Consider the following 18175-nt stretch of genomic DNA (forward strand, 5'->3'; position numbering starts at 1 on the left):
TTTATTAAAGTATAAAAGGGGACAAAGCACAGTTACTTACCGTAACAGGTGTTATCCAGGGACAGCAGGCAGATATTCTTGACTGATGGGTGACGGCACCGACGGAGCCCCGGTACGGACAATTTTAGAGTGATTGCACTCTAAGAACTTGGAAAGCTTTAGCAGGCTGCACCGCGCACGCGCGAGTGCCTTCCCGCCCGACGGAGGCGCGCGGTCCCCAGTTAGGATAAGCCAGCTAAGAAGCCAACCCGGGGAGGTGGGTGGGACACAAGAATATCTGCCTGCTGTCCCTGGATAACACCTGTTACGGTAAGTAACTGTGCTTTATCCCAGGACAAGCAGGCAGCATATTCTTGACTGATGGGTGACCTCCAAGCTAACAAAAAGAGGGATGGTGGGAAGGTTGGCCATTAGGAAAACAAATTTTGCAAAACAGATTGGCCGAAGTGACCATCCCGTCTGGAGAATGCGTCCAGACAATAGTGAGATGTAAAAGTATGAACTGAGGACCAAGTGGCAGCGTTGCAGATTTCCTCAATAGGCATGGAACGGAGGAAAGCTACAGATGCTGCCATAGCTCTAATTCTATGGGCCATGACAGAACCTTCCAGAGTCAGTCCGGTCTGAGCATAACAGAAAGAAATGCACGCTGCGAGCCAATTGGACAGCGTACGTTTAGAAACAGGATGTCCCAATTTATTCGGATCAAAGGACAGAAAGAGTTGAGGGAATCATCTGTGGGGCTTAGTACGGTCTAAGTAGTAAGCTAAAGCCCACTTACAGTCCAAAGTATGCAAAGCCTGTTCTCCAGAGTGAGAGTGAGGTTTCGGAAAGAAAACAGGCAGAACAATGGATTGGTTGAGATGGAATTCAGAGACAACCTTAGGGAGAAACTTTGGATGTGTACGCAGAACCACCTTGTCCTGATGAAAGACGATAAAGGGTGGGTCTGCTACTAGTGCATAGAGCTCACTGACCCTCCTGGCAGAGGTGAGAGCAATCAGGAAGAGAACCTTCCAAGTGAGAAATTTGAAAGAAGCCGTGGCCAAAGGTTCAAACGGAGGTTTCATTAAGGCTGAAAGAACCACGTTAAGATCCCAGATCACAGGAGGAGGTTTAAGAGGTGGTTTCACATTGAAAAGTCCTCGCATGAATCTGGAGACCAAGGGATGAGCTGAAAGGAGTTTCCCATGGACTGGCTCATGAAAAGCAGCAATAGCACTGAGGTGGACTCTGATGGAATTAGACTTGAGACCAGAATCAGACAAAGAAAGAAGGTAATCCAACACGGTCTCCACAGCAAGGGACGAAGGATTATGATGATGAAGAAGACACCAGGAAGAAAACCGTGTCCACTTCTGATGGTAACATTGCAGGGTGGCCGGTTTCCTGGAGGCATCCAGAACAGAACGAACGGGCAGAGATAAAAGAGTATCATTTGAAGTCAGCCCGAGAGATACCAGGCTGTCAGGTGCAGAGACTGGAGGTTGGGATGCAGAAGGGTCTCCTGATGTTGTGTGAGCAGAGAAGGAAATTGTGGAAGTAGAATAGGTTCCCTGGAACTGAGTTGAAGTAGAAGGGAGAACCAATGTTGCCTGGGCCACCGTGGCGCAATCAGAATCATGGTGGCCTGTTCCCTCTGGAGCTTGAACAAGGTCCTGAGCATGAGAGGCAGAGGAGGGAAAGCATACAGGAAGAGATTGGACCAATCCAGGAGAAATGCATCCGCTGCCAGACAGTGAGGAGAGTAGAGTCTGGAGCAAAAGTGGGGCAGCTGATGATTGTGAGGAGCTGCAAAGAGGTCTATCTGAGGAGTGCCCCACTGAGCGAAAATGGACTGCAGAGTAAAAGGATCGAGTGTCCACTCGTGAGGCTGGAGAATTCTGCTGAGCTTGTCCGCTAAGGAATTCTGTTCTCCCTGAATGTAGATAGCTTTTAGGAATAGGTGGTGATCTGTGGCCCAAGCCCAAATCTTCTGGGCTTCCTGGCACAAGAGGTGAGAGCCCGTCCCACCCTGCTTGTTGATGTAGTACATCGCAACTTGATTGTCTGTGCACAGTAGAAGGACGTGAGGAAAGAGAAGATGCTGGAAGGCCTTGAGGGCATAAAACATCGCTCTGAGTTCCAGGAAGTTGATGTGATGTTTCATTTCCTGGGCTGTCCAAAGTCCTTGAGTTTGGAATTCGTTCAAATGAGCTCCCCAGGCATAAGGGGAGGCGTCGGTGGTGATGACAAGTTGATGAGGAGGTAGATGGAACAAAAGACCTCTGGAGAGATTTGAGGATATCAACCACCATTGTAGAGACTGATGAAGAGAGGATGTCACAGATATGTGTCGTGAGCAAGGATCCGTCGCTTGGGACCTCTGGGTCGCTAGGGTCCATTGAGGAGTGCGTAGGTGGAGACGTGCGAAGGGTGTGACATGAACTGTGGAGGCCATGTGACCCAAGAGTATCATCATTTGCTTGGCAGAGATGGAACGTTGATGAAGCACCTGCTGACACAGAGATTGGAGAGTGTGAAGACGGTTGGACGGCAGAAAAGCTCTCATGAGGACTGTGTCCAGCACCGCTCCAATGAATTGAAGTCTCTGAGTGGGGATAATATGAGATTTGGGTAGATTGATCTCGAACCCCAGAAGTTGTAAAAACATGATGGTCTGGTTGGTGGCCTGGAGTACTATCTGAGAAGAATTGGCCTTTATCAACCAATCGTCCAGGTAAGGAAACACCTGAAGATGGTGGGAATGTAGAAAGGCGGCCACCACAATCAGACATTTGGTGAACACTCTTGGAGAGGAGGCCAGACCAAATGGTAGCACCTTGTATTGGTAATGACAATGGTTGATCATGAAGCGGAGGTACTGTCTGGAGGCCAGATTGACCGGTATGTGAGTGTATGCTTCTTTGAGATCCAGGGAACATAGCCAGTCGCCTTGATTAAGAAGAGGATAAAGAGTAGCTAGAGAAAGCATCTTGAATTTCTCTTTTACCAAGCATTTGTTGAGATCGCGAAGATCTAAAATGGGTCTGAGATCTCCTGTCTTTTTGGGAACTAGAAAGTAACGGGAGTAAAATCCTTGCCCCTTTTGATCCAGAGGAACCTCCTCTATGGCATTCAGAAGAAGGAGGGATTGAACCTCTTGAAGAAGGAGGGAAGACTGAGAAGTGTTCAAAGCAGACTCTCTTGGCAGACTTTGGGCAGGAAGAGTCTGGAAATTGAGAGAGTAGCCGTGGTGGAAGATGTTGAGGACCCACTGATCCGAGGTGATGATTTCCCAACGGCTTATGAAATGAGTAAGGCGTCCTCCTATGGGCTGCTGAAGATGGGCAGAAGGAGAGAGACTGGCTATGTCCTGGAGAACCAAGTCAAAAGGGTTGAGTTGATTTCTGTGAAGGGGGAGGTTTCACCTGCTGTTGCTGCTGTGCTGGTCTAGCAGCTTGCCTCTGTTGTTGCCTCTGACGCCTGGGTTGCTGCTGGGTCTGAGGTAAAGGACGAGCCACAAATCTACGTTGATAGGCCGATTGTTGGCGAAAAGGCCTAGTAGGTGGGGTCTTCTTCTTTGTCTTAAGGAGAGTGTCCCATCGAGTCTCATGAGCTGAGAGTTTCTGAGTAGTGGAGTCCATGGATTCTCCAAACAGCTCATCCCCCAAACAAGGTGCATTGGCCAGTCAATCTTGATGATTGACATCGAGTTCTGAAACTCTGAGCCAGGCCAGTCGCCGCATAGCTACCGACATAGTCGTGGCCCTAGAGGTCAGCTCAACGGTGTCATAGATTGATCTGACCATGAACTTGTGCAGTTGTAAGAGCGATGAAGAAGTCTGGCGAAAGGCAGATTTTTTACGGTCAGGGAGATATTTCTCAAAAGATGACAAAGTCTGAATGAGATGCTTAAGGTAAAAAGAAAAATGGAAAGCATAGTTCCCTGATCTATTTGCTAGCATCGCATTTTGATACAACCTCTTGCCAAACTTATCCATGGCCTTACCTTCTCTGCCAGGAGGGACAGAAGCGTATACACTAGCCCCCGTGGATTTCTTTAAAGTAGATTCCACCAGTAAGGACTCATGGGGGAGTTGCGGCTTGTCAAAGCCTGGAATAGGTATGACCTTATATAAGGAGTCCAGTTTGCGGGGAGCTCCTGGGATGGTCAAGGGTGTCTCTAGATTTTTGTAAAATGTCTCTCTTAATATGTCATGGAGAGGCAATTTGAGAAATTCCCTTGGAGGCTGGTCAAAATCCAGAGCATCAAGAAATGCCTTGGATTTTTTGGATTCAGCCTCCAAGGGAATAGAGAGAGATTCACACATCTCTTTGAGAAAAGAGGTAAAAGAAGTTGCATCAGGTTTAGAGGATGGATCCAAAACAGAAGGATCCTCTTCTCCTGATGAACACTCTCCCTCTGAGAGAAGAGGGTCCTCCGAATCGCCCCACAGATCAGGGTCCCGCACTTGAAAACTGCGGTCCCGGGATTCCGGTGTGGAGGGTTCTAGGTGTCGAGTTTTATGCATCGACTTCCCAGACCTCTGTGAAACGGTACCGGGAGATGTTATAGGCTGTGTCGGCGCCGATGTTTGAACAGCCTGGTGTAAGGATCTCGGTTCCGGCGCTAAGACTGGCATAGATACCGAGGAAGTGGTATGCATCGGTACCGACAAGATGGATGCCGACAAAGGAGGCTGCTCCACTGTCGGTACCGGAGGCTCAGACCGGACCGGGACTGGAAGGCTCGGTGTCAGAAGGGCAGGTAACAGCTGCTGTAGTTGTTCTTTAAGCTGCACTTGCAGGACGGCGGCAATGCGCTCGTCCAGTGAAGGCACCGGTACCGCTTTTTTCTTCTGCGGTACCTTGGGTGCCGCTCTTCACTCCGAAGAGGAACCCGATGTCGAGGGGCTTACCTCAATCGGAGCGGAGCGCTTCCGCGGGCGCCTCGAGGTCGACAGGATTGGGCTCGCTGCCACTGAGACCGGAGGGCGCTCCAGCGGGGAAGGTTTCTTAGCCGGCTTACCTGAAGGGTGCGACACCGGCGCGGTGTCGACGAGGCAGGTGCCGACTGCGTCGGGTGAAATTGGTCGAGCGCACCGCTGACACTTCTTAAACCCGGGTTGAGGGGGCATGAATGTAAAAACGGCTTCAGCCAAATCGAAGGCCGAGGCCTCGATGGTGGCAACAGGCCCCGCTGGGGCGAAACCGAAAAAATGAAAGAAAAACGAATTAAGTTTTTGTTTTTTTTTTAACAAAGAAAAGAAAATAAAATGAGGGAAACAATATTTCCCAACGAGTTTACGCGAGCGGGAAGGCGAAAATAGAAAAAAGTTTTCAACAGCCGTTGAAACGTGCGTCTTCTTAGCTCCGCGGAAACTAAGAAACTGGGGACCGCGCGCCTCCGTCGGGCGGGAAGGCACTCGCGCGTGCGCAGTGCGGCCTGCTAGAGCTTTCCAAGTTCTTAGAGTGCAATCACTCTAAAATTGTCCGTACCGGGGCTCCGTCGGTGCCGTCAATCATTAGTCAAGAATATGCTGCCTGCTTGTCCTGGGATAATATTCTGTACAATTGTTTATAAATCACAAATAGAGCCTTCCATTTTGATCTGGTTTTGGTACAACCTCTGTTGTCTATGTTTTTACATCATCTGGGAAGGTAATTGTTCTATAGACATGAATGTAAAAGAGAACCTAAACTGTGTAGTAGATGAACAGGAAAATAAGCATCTATTAAATGTTGGAAATGCTCCTTGATGCCAGCAACAAAGGATGAATCGGATGTAGTAACATTAAGGTGCATAAGGAACTGGGCACATGATGGAGGGACACTACAGGTGGTAGAAATCTGATCAGATGAGCCTCTTGTTGCTATATCAAAGGCAGACAAGACACAAAAGATGTCATTTAACAGTAGTTAATTTAAATCCAAAAGCAGCTTCTTCAGTTTTTTTAATCATTGAATTCAGTTGCCAATTGTCTAAAAAGAGATTAGGTTCTTACTAGAGAATAACATGTGCAAAAAATTTGTCCCCCCCAGCCCGCACAATTCCCGTGAGCTTGGTCTCTGTCCCCGCCTTGTCCCCATGAGCTCAGTTCCCATCTCCGCACCGTCCCCGCAAACCATCTGATCCCATCTGCACATGCCTCGAATAGTTATGATTTTATATTGAAAATATCTAATCTAATCTAATCTAATCCTTAGGTTTGTATACCGCATCATCTCCACGTTCATAGAGCTCGACGCGGTTTACAGTAGGAGAAATAGGAATATGTTATTAAATTATAAAAAGAAACAATATTCTGTACAATTGTCATTTTATAAACACAAATAATACAGAGTAAGGATCAACAAAACCACTGTCTCCCCTTCCCTTCATAAATATCCCCTCCACTATCGAGAAAACCGAATAAGCCAAATTATTACAGAATGCTACAAAGAAAAATCATGCTAACAGAATACTGCAGTCACACATGACACGAATAGTGGTAGGGGAGTGCAACTACAGCAATTACCCCTGGTCAGAGAGAGCCCTAAGCCAGCTGGAAGCTAAAGCAGCACAGCCTGGGCTTTGCAGTCCCCAGTTATGTCTAACACCAGTTCTAGCAGGATACATATTTCAATTCTGATATATTCTAATCACAAAATAGAAAATAATTTTTTTCTACCTTTTGTTATCATCTTATTCTTCACATCACATTGGTCTCAGGCTCTGGTTTATGTTTCCATCTGTCTACTCTTAATTCGCTTGCCAGGGTTCCTGACCATTTGACATGTCTTCTTTCTCTATGGTCACCATTCATCTTCCATCTCATGTTTTTCCCCCATGTTCAGCAAGCATCTCCTCTATGTTTCCTATACTTCCCTTTCTAGTATTTCCCTGTGCCCACCTCCCTGCCTTCATCATCTCACCATTCTATGATCCCTTCCTCCTATGTACAGTATTATCCCTCTATATCTCTATGCCCTGCCTGTCCAGCATCGTCCTTCTGCGTTCTTATTCTCCCCCATGTCTAGCCATCTTCTGTGTCCACATATCCTTCCATTTCTAGCATTACCCCCATTTCCATATACCATACCCATGCAGATGCAGCATTTCCCTTTTTGTCCCTGTTCCTATGCTCTCATCCATGCCCCTCTTTTTGTATATCTCCCTATGTCCAGCTTCTCTCCTCTCTTACTTCCTTACACCAATGTATCTCTTTGGTTCTTTCAGAAATTCACTATCCAACACAGGCTCTGTTGGACCCATCCCACACGAGCCACTGCTTGCTTTCCTTCTGGGAACAATGGAGCTCTGATCAGCCAGTCATCCAGGTATGGATGAACCTGCAAGACCATCTTGCGCAGGTGCACCACAATGGTGAACATGTGAGATGCTGTCGCCAGCTCAATGGAAAGGGCCAAGAAATGGTCATGGTTTTTCCAGGAAATGAAACCTCAGGAACTTTCTATGGTCAGGATATATGGGAATGTACAGATAGGCCTCTGTCAAATTCAGAGGCTAGAAACTCCTCCGGAGCTACCGCCTCTATGACTTATCGTACTGTCTCCCTGCAAAAACATGAAACTTTCATCACTGCATTGATGTGCATAAGATGAATGGGTCTCCAATTGTCTGATTCTTTCTTGGACACGTGAAACTTTCAGCACTGCATTGATGTAAGATCTAGAATGGGTTTCCAATTGTCTGATTCTTTCTTGGGCACGATGAAGTATTTGGAATATCTGCCCGAGCCTGAATCTTCAGGCAGCCCATATTCTACCATTGGATATTAGGCTAGAACCCTCACTGGAAAAATTCCGCTCCAAAGTTAAAATTTTTCTCTTCAGGGATGCGTACAGAATCTGAGATCTCATTTCCTCCTCAAACACAGGCGAGCACTTTAGCTGAGAACTAAAAACGCTTCCTAAGAAACGACCACCTCTCTTTTGTGACTTTTCACTCCCCCCTCATCACTTTTATTTTATTTGTATCTCAATGTAATTTTATATTCCCCAGTGTTCTCTCTCATGATCTATTCATGTCTGTTTTTAACCCCAGTTTTATTGTATCATACCTGATATTGGTTTTAATTTCTTTAATTTTTTGTTTATTTTTTTACTTTATACCATATTTTTCTTATATTATTCCTACTGTAAACCGGTTAGCTATTGCTTGATAGATGGTATATAAATGATACATAAACTTTGAAACTCTATGGCCTGACTATCAGCCTACCAAGGAGACCACAAATCAGTCCATCATAGGCTGGGCGATTTCAAGCTTGTAACCGCTCTGAATGATCTCCAGTACCGAACGAATGGACAAGATCTATGCCCAGGCCTCTGCATAATCCAAGCTATCCCCCTATTTTCTGGGAAATCACTCTGGACCTGGCGTCACTGTGCTTTCTTGAAGGATAATGCGGGGTGAGAATTGGAGGCTTGGCTCCGCCTGGGACCTGAGAATCTCTTTCTGGATCCCTGGAAGGATCTCTGAGAGGTGGTTCATCCTGAGTACTACCAAAAACGATTGAAGCCACTAAAATTAGGCCGCCCAGAGCCTCTAGAGCAGGGGTGCCCACACTTTTTTGGCTTGCGAGCTACTTTTAAAATGACCAAGTCAAAATGATCTACCAACAATAAAATTTTAAAAAACACAAAGCACAGTGTACGTAGAGAAAATGTTAATTATTATTTGTATTCAGTCTTTGCAGTGCCTTTGTCTGTCAGTGTTTTTAAAGCAGTTGAGTGGAGAAAAAAAGACTTTCTGCCACAGAAACAGCTCCAAATGCCCAGGAATGAAGATTTTTCAGACTGCCAGCTACCATAGACCGACTCCAACCTCTGCCCCCACAGATCCTCTGCTACCCGGTCAAGGGTGGGAAAGGCAGGGTAGGTTTCTGTCCAGATGCACACACCCTGTGCTAGAAACCTGTGACAGAGTCACCGGCCAGCAGACTTCCACGGGAAAGGACCCCGGGCACTTAAAGAGGGTGGCACACAGCAAGTTGGCACCACAGATCCATCAGAGTTTCTCTGTGAAGCTGCAGTCAGGCTCCGCAGGACTGCGTCCTTTACTCTGACAGCGGACCACCGGGAAGGGGTCTCAAGACACTAAAGCCACCGAGAAATGAACTTTAAGCGATAAAATAAGAAACAGAAGCAGAGCAACAGCAAAAGACTTCTGCTCATGCTGCCTGCAGAAATTGAAAACTGATTCTAACACTAGGGGCAGTACAGCATGTGTTCTGAAAAGAAGTACCGTTTATATTCGAATATAGGGTGAGATTTTGGGGCCAAAAAATGGGAGTCTCGTCCTATATTCGGGTCATCACCTGACCCCCCTCCCAGACTTGATGCAGGCCTCTAGTAGGCCGTTAAGCAGCTTTTTTGAGTGTCTCTGAAAGAGGAAAACTTTGCCACAAAGATTCAAATCACTCTTTGGCTGCCCAAACGTTCTTTACAGTGCAGGAGCATGAAACATGTTCACATCGAAACCAAGGAACCAAGCTTTAGCTAAGTTTATTTTTCTTTATTTTCACCACGATTTTGAAATGGAGTATGAGATTTAGAATTTTTCATTGCACAAATGTTTTGAAACCACACAAAAGCTTACAAGTATGGCAGATTTAACAATGATTGTGTGATGAGATGGTTGGGGGGTATTTCTTCTATGTTATCCCTCTGTGTCTCTGAGATAATCTTCACATATGTAAAAGTTATTTCTAGTAAAAAAATAAAATAAAAAAACCCCAAAAAACCTTAAAGCACATTAGGATTGTGTTCTTCAATTACTAATCAAACTTGTTTCATTTCCCTCTTTTTGATACCTTTGGTATTGCTCCCTGCAATTTTTTTTACTTTAGTCTGCAAAAGACAGGTCAGGCATTTTACAGAACATAGCTATGATTACCCAGAAATTGAAATAAAAGAGGATTACCTGGCTGACCTATCTGACAGTAGGGAATCTGTTTGGCCAGAAGAGTTCACGTAGCTGGATGAGGCTAATTCTGAAGGGGCATAGTACCATGGAAACTGACTATAAATAAAAGCAGGGCTGGAGCTAAACTTTGAAAGATAACAGTTGTATTCAGGTATGCATGCAAGTGTATGTACCCAGGCTGCTTATGACAGAAATTTCATGACTGTTTGTTTGACTAACGGTTTGTTGCAAGCTGCCTGAAGAGAGTAAAACTTATCCTATTGTGTGAGCTAGAACACTAGAACTGTTTTGAAACTCTCGCAGCTATTTGGGAGAAATTAAGAAGAGTGTTTTTTCCCTTTTTTGTGTGTGAGGGCTGTATCAGCTGCTGTGATACAGCAGCGTAGTGGACTTTTAAGTGTGTTTCTGAAGGAGGGTCCTATTGAGAAGGAACCATTGTCAGCGGTCATTATGGGAGGTTGGTCCCTCCGAGTTTGGCTGGTGAAGAGAAACTCAAACAAATCAGACAAAGCCCTGCAACTGGAGAGAACTTAGAATTGAAAGTTGGGAAAGTTAGAATTATTGTTTACTGGGTCTGGGAAGTTGGTTTGGCCCAGGTGGAAGTTTACTGGACAGAAGACCTAAGGGGAGACATAGGCTGTATAAGCCAAAATTGGCAACTATTTTGTTTGGGGGGTTTTCTTTTGAACTGTTAGAACTCATAGACTTTGACTGACCACACTGGCTAAAACATTAAATGAATTTGCAGCGAAATTATGTTGGAATCTTGTCTGAGAAAGAGACTTGTTTTGAAATTACTTGGTTTTCCTATCCTATAATAGGCTCCAGAGTAATCTAAGGAAATACTTTTTTACAGAAAGGGTGGTAGATGCATGGAACAGTTTCCCAGAAGAGGTGGTGGAGACAGAGACCTTATCTGAATTCAAAAGGGCCTAGGATAGGCAGTGGCGTACCAAGGGGTGGGCGGGGGGGTGGTCCGCCCCAGGTGCCAGCCCTGAGGGGGTGTTCCCGGCCTTGCCGCTCAGTCCCCCCCCACGCCCGAAGGACCGCTCGCCCCACTGACCTTCCAGCACACCTATGAAGCAGCCCGCAGCAGGATCGCGACATCAGCAATTCCTGAGCTGCTTGGGCGCTGCTTCCTGCGCCGCGGTCCCGCCCCTCCTCTGACGTCAGAGAGAAATTGGTGTGGAGGAGGGATAGAGATACTGGATAGAAGGGTAATTGGGAAAAGAAAGGGAGAGATGGTGGACTCTGGGGTGGTGGGGAAAGAGGGAGAGATGCCGGATGAAAGGGTAGTTAAGAAAAGGTGGATCTGTGGAGGGAGATGAAAAAAAGGAAAGATACCAGACTTCCTGGGGAGGGAAGGGAAATGGAAAGGGAGGACAGAGTTGGCAGATGGATGGTTAGCATGCAGAAAGAAGAAAGAAGGAGACCCTGGCAAGCAAGTTATCGGAAGAAAACCAGAGCCTTGGACCAACAAGATTTGAAATATAACCAGACAACAAAAGGTAGAAAAATTAATTTTATTTTCTGTTTTATGATTATAATATGTCAGATTTGAAATGTGTATCCTGCCAGAGCTGGTGTTGGACTGCAAACGTGAGCTAGGATTTAACAGAGAGAGGAAAAGTCCTTTTTGTTTCTTTATTTTATTTACACCATAGCGCCAGTGTGGTTAGGAGAAGCCAAAGGGGGTGAAAAAGCTATAAAACCCACCAGGAGTTTTGAAAAAAATCACCCAACTGGGTAGGAAAATCGAATTGAAAAACCAATTCAATAGGCTGAATCGAATCGAAATTTTTTTTTCCTGAATCTGGCAGTATTAGTTTGCGCTACTGTCTTAGACTTTAGGACCTGGGATTGGGGAGAGATGGCATCCTCAGTACTTTATAATGCAAGTGAAACGAGGATTTGGTCAGACTTTTGAAGGGTCTGCAGAAAAAAAATATTGTATAGGCCGGGGACATGAGACAGCAGGAAATGGGAACTTTTCTTCCTTCTATTTTTGTGAATGGAAAGGCTGAGGATGTCAGAGAGTTCAGTTAAAATATGTGCTTTATAAGAAAATATAATAATGTGTTTTATAAAGTTTATAGCATAGCTGGCCTACCCAGTGAGATGTTCCTAGTGGTGGTGGTGGCAGTGTGTCAATGTGTTGAGAGGAAGAAGTGGTCTGGGAAATTCTGTTGAGCAAACTCCGGGCCCATTTCCACCCCCCAGTTAGTCCATTCCACTCAACTGGTTCACACACTGAGTGGGTCTTTGGGTGTTGTTTTGGAATCTCTTCCAGTGGTTTATCAGTATCTCCTTCTGGTCCAAGGAAGGAAACTTTGTTATCCTTAGCATTGACCTACAGAATATGTTTGTACAGCACTGCTTGTGTGGCATTAGGCTATGTAGTGATCGAAATAAATAAACAGACCTTTGCACATTTTTGCACTATATGGTGGGTGTATGAGGAGATTCACATTTCCTGCACAGCTAAGTCCATGTGAAGTATTGTGCTGTATTTGACATCTAGCAAGGTCTCTGTTTGAAAGGAAAGATCTAAACTTAAAAATGAAGTGGCCAGAAGTTATGGTAAAAGCAGATAGTGTAGCTGGTTTTAAGAAAGATTTGGACAAATTTCTGGAGGAAAAGTCCATAATCTGTTATTAAGACATGGGGGAAGTGTCTGCTTGCCCTGGATCGGTAGCATGGAATGTTGCTACTCTTTGGGTTTTGACCAGGTATTAGTGTCCTGGATTGGCTACCATGAGAATGGGCTACTGGGCATGATGGACCATTGGTCTGACCCAGTTAGGCTATTCTTATGTTATGTTCTCATCTGTAGGGGCCTTTGTTTTCACTTTTTATTTTTTTTTTTAATTGAAAAGCTTTTATTGAAAAACACTCCAAACAGCATATAACAATTGCACATGAAATGCCAGAACAAAAATGCATAGAGCAAAATAACACACTCCAAAATAGCACACATAAGTACAATCAAGAATATAAACATGTGCAAGTCCTACAAACTAATAAGAACACTCTATAATACCCACCCAAGCACAGCCAATACCCCCCCTCCCACCCCCCAGGGACAAAGCACAATACCCACAGCTCTCAATATGGTTGAGAACAGTCAATGCCAAACATAACCCAAATATTGGAAAGGAATATGGTTATGGGATCCCCCAAGCATCACCCCCCCATTCCGACTCCAAGGCCAACTCAAAACCCCTGACCACCCCTACCACAAACCCCCACAGAGGCCCGAAAATTACGCCACACATGAGCATAGCCATGTAGTTTACCATGGCCATGTCTCAAGGCCGTTAAGTGATATAGGTTCTGCCAAGTCAGCAAACGGTGCTCCACCAGGGCCCACGTGGGAGGGAGCGCCTGATTCCACAGAGAGGCAATGGCTAAACGAGCAGCAGTGAATGCCAACTTGCAAAACAAAGAGTCACCCCAAGCCAGATCCAATTGATGCCAAAACAACAAGGCATGTCGCCAATCGGCCGGTATCTGGACATCCAGGATCCGGGACACCCGAACAAAGACCTCAGTCCAGAATCCACACACCTGCCCACACTGCCACCACATATGAAAGTAGGTACCCACTTCCCCACAGCCCCTCCAACAGAGAACACTCGCACCTCCCCGCCAGCGAGCCACAACCTGAGGGGTATAATACCAACGAAAGAGGACCTTGTATCCATTCTCGATCAGCAAAGCAGCTATACCCGCCGAGGAAATCTCCGACCAGATGTCACCCCAAGTGTCCCAGGAAATAGCGGAACCACCATCACCCTCCCAGGCCCTCATGTAGGGAAGGGGAGCCCCCAGACAATTAAGACACCTGTATACCGCAGAGAGAACTCCCTTCCGGAGCACTGGACCCAATAGCAGCTCAAAGGGCATCTTACCACCACCCCTTAAGTCCCCCAGAAGGCCCGAGGTCCTGATATAATGGAGAACTTGTAGGTAGGGAAACAAATCCCGTACCCCAAACTCAAACTTGCCCCTGAGTTCTGCGAAGGGTCTAATCCTACCCAGAACCGGATCCCACAACTGTCCCACACAGACTAAGCCCCGAGCTTCACTTTTTATTTTAATGTATTTTTTTTCTGGGAACTTATCAATGTTTTTTTATAATGGAAGAGAATTAATGTGTCTGGGATGAGGGGGTAACTAATTTCTTCAGCTAAATAATTCAATCCATCTCAAACAGACATAGGAGAACTCACGCACCATTCACACACCCTCCAACCAAAAACGTCGAAAGAAAAAAACTGTTCGACAGCCATTCGAGCTGCAACACTCGACCCCCAACTCTACAACCAATTGACATCGACCATAGACTGCAAAACCTTAAAAAAATAAAAATAAAAACCTTTCTATTCAAAAAACACATAAAACCGAACTAACACAATCAGAACTGTCCCAAACATCACCTGCAACTACTCCATATGTACTTCTGATGTCATGACAATTCAGGCATAATTTATGTTATGTTATGTTTGGAATATAAGAAAATTTTCACTGCCTGTTCTATTCTGACCATTTATTAAGTTTCATGGTCATTACAAAAAATATTTTTTTATATGGGGGGGTGTCAAAAAATGATGGGCCCCGGGTGCCACATACCCTAGGTACGCCACTGAGGATAGGCACATGGGATCTCTCGGAGAGAGAAAGAGATAATGCGTTACTGCGGATGGGCAGACCAGATGGGCCATTTGGCCTTTATCTGCCATCATGTTTCTATGTTTAAAATGTTTTGACTATTTTTGCAAATAAATTAAAGCAAGAGATTTGGGGGAGACATTAAAATTTTTCATAGTAACACTTGATCCTCCACTCCATGAGACTTCCGCTTGGTCAGCGCTGTGCACACTGTGTACTACTGGCCAGACTTGCATGGGCGCAGCCACACCGGTGACAGGGGATGGGGCGGGAATGGGAACGAGACAGGGAGGGGAACAGAGCCTGTGGGGACCAGAAGTTGTCAGTCTTGGCACTAAAAATGGCATTCCTGCTTTGGGAATTAAACATGGAGGTATTCATCCCAGTAATCTAGCTCCTAAGGGGATCTGATGGTATAAATCAAGATTTTGATCAGAACTTTCTCAGTATCAAGCCCTAAAGGACTGCAGGAAGTTAAAACAGGACTACTGTAGAAGGCAAGGATAGTGAAAGACTTTGTATCCCTGAGCCCATCCTTTCCAAAAGTATCTCTGCACCCATCCTCCAGCCCTAGAATTACCGCACTCCTTGTCAAATTTCCTTTCTTATGCACCCAATCCTTCACCAGAACCAAACCATATTATTATCTCATGGACTCAGTGTTGACTGGAATTTAGAAGCAATGCAGGTCCATTTCACTAGGAGATCTAATTTAAGTTATAGACCTTCACTGCAGTTTAGAACATTGGTGGATTGCACCAGTATGGCTCCTAAATTCAATTTGTAAAGAAAAAGTTAGAACTTTAGAGCTTTCCTGCTGTTCCAAACTTTATTAGATCTCTGATTTTCAGCCAATTCTTTGTGCTTATCTTAATGTGAGACCACTACAAATACACTTTCACTATAAATTGGGCTCAAAACAACCACAAACCCGCACCCCAAAAAATCCACATCAACACACGACAGAAAATTAATCCAACTACATTTTGGGAGAAGGTAGATCCAGCATTCGACCACATCAACCCCAAAGAATTTGTAACTCACTGGCGTACCCTTAGCGAAGCTACTTTGAACGAGCTAGCACCAATAAAAACAAAAAACAAAATCTGTAGACCTTCAGACAAATGGTTCGACGCTGAACTTCTCCATTTAAAAAGACAATGCAGACACCTCGAAAGAATATGGAAAAAACAGAAACAAGACCAAACAAAAGTAGCATGGAGAACCCAAATCAAACAATATAACATCAAACTAAAAGAAAAAAGGAAAGCATACTACTTCAAACTAATAGGCACTGAAAACCCAGACTCAAAAATACTCTTCAATATTGTAAGAAAACTCACGGACACCAAACCTTTCCTAGCTACTCAAGGAAACCAATCTCCTTCAGCCCACCAATTAGCAGACTACTTCAAGCACAAAATCACCAATATCAGATCCACATTCAACAATTCATTAACCCTTCTCGATGAGATTATAACAACACCAACAACAGATGAAGCCTTAGTAGCTGACAGAACGTGGACTAACTTCCCCAAAGTACAATGGAACGACATGACTCGACTATACAACAAATATAGTAAAACTTCTTGTGACCTAAACAGCTGCCCATCGTACCTGCTAACAAACGCATCCATCAAGTTCAAAGCTAACCTCATGAACTGGCTACAATCCACGCTCACAGATGGTCACTTCCCACCAGAACTAGGAGAGATTATTATCACCCCCATACCGAAAGATCCCAAAGCTCCAAACAATAATCCAGCCAACCACAGACCCATCGCTTCAATCCCATTATATATCAAACTACAAGAAGGACTTGTAGCACAATACCTCACCAACTACTTAGAAGACCACAACATACTACACCCATCACAATCAGGATTCAGAAAAAACCACAGCACAGAGACACTACTTGTATCTCTAATGGATATAGCCCACCAACACCTCAGCAAAGGAAACAGAATACTACTTATCCAACTAGATCTTTCAGCAGCCTTCGACCTAGTGGATCACAACATACTACTCCAGATACTAGACGCCATAGGGATCACAGGTTTGGTACTCAACTGGTTCCAAGGTTTCCTTAAAACTAGAACTTATAAAGTAAAGACAAAAGACCACATATCTGACCCTTGGTCAAACCCCTGTGGAGTACCACAAGGATCTCCATTATCACCCATACTTTTCAACCTCTACGTATCCTCATTGGGCACCACTCTAGACTCCCTAAATATAGTCTCATTCAGCTACGCAGACGATATAACAATCCTTCTCCCCTTCAATACCCAAGACCCCAACTCATCAGGACGACTGAATAAAACTCTGGAAACGGTAGAAACATGGATGACCAACCACAAACTGAAACTGAACACGGATAAAACCAAATTCCTGCTGCTAGAAAAAAACAAAGAACCTACCTTAACTGATCTGATGACAAATACAATCACATACCCAATACAGCCAGCACTCAAAATCCTGGGAGTAACAATAGACAGGAGATGCACAATGCAGACCCATACTAACAAAACCATCCAAAAAGCCTTCTACACCATGCGCAACCTGCGAAAAATAAGAAAATTCTTTGACAAAATACAATACAGGATCTTAGTCCAATCACTTGTACTAGGACTTGTAGACTACTGCAACAGCCTTTATCTACCCTGCCCCGCTTACATGACCAAACAATTACAGACAGTACAGAACACAGCTCTCAGACTTATCTACTCGCTAGGAAAATACGATCACATCACTAATGCCTATCTCGACTCACACTGGCTACCGATACAAGCAAGAACTCAATTCAAACTATACTGTCTATTATTCAAAGCACTAAACGGAACAGCACCACTCTACCTAAACAGCCGCCTAACCCGAAACCTCTCAACTAGAGTAAGGAGAACCCAGACCCCATTCACATACCCCTCACTCAAAGGCACAAAACGCAAAAAGCTATATGACAACCTACTTGCTACACAGGCTGCGAAAATTGACCCCATCATATCCAAGCTGCTGACCACAACTACGGACTACAAAGCGTTTCGAAAAGATATAAAAACCATACTATTCAAAAAACACATCCCAATATTATAATCTACCAACATCTTCTCTCCCTTCATAACCTCCTGCAACTCACAACCAACTGCAATTTCGTCCCCATAGGCAACATCCAATCTAGTTGCATCGGGCGAAATGCCAAATCATACCTAGAAACACAGTTTCCCCAAATACCGAAAAATCAGATATTACAACCTAGGAACAGACGATTTTTTTGGTAACATAAGATTAGGCTTTGTAATATTATGTAATGTAACATAAGGTTATGCGTTGTAATATAACATAAGGCTATGCTTTGTAATATCATGTAATGTAAGTTATGCAATGTACTGGAATAATAAGGTAAAATAACAAATTAACTCTAAGTAAAGTCGTGTAAAGTTATGTAAGATAAATTTTGTAAGATAAATTATGTAAACTTAATGCAAATTATGCAAGCACGGTAAGGATAATGTAAAGTAACACAAAGTAACTCCACGCAAAGTTATGTAAAGTTATGTAAGAAAAGTTATGTAAAGTTAGATATGCAAAGTT

The 18175-nt window shown here is 44.5% G+C and overlaps 1 protein-coding gene across 3 annotated transcripts in view; it reads right to left on the reverse strand.

Annotated features, from left to right (window-relative positions):
* The window catches only part of LRSAM1 (leucine rich repeat and sterile alpha motif containing 1), a 542506-nt gene that overhangs the window by 446162 nt on the left and 78169 nt on the right, over positions 1-18175 (reverse strand). The window lies entirely within an intron of this gene.

The sequence above is a fragment of the Geotrypetes seraphini genome, chromosome 10 (genome assembly GCF_902459505.1).
Source record: "Geotrypetes seraphini chromosome 10, aGeoSer1.1, whole genome shotgun sequence".
NCBI classification, from domain to species: Eukaryota; Metazoa; Chordata; class Amphibia; order Gymnophiona; family Dermophiidae; genus Geotrypetes; species Geotrypetes seraphini.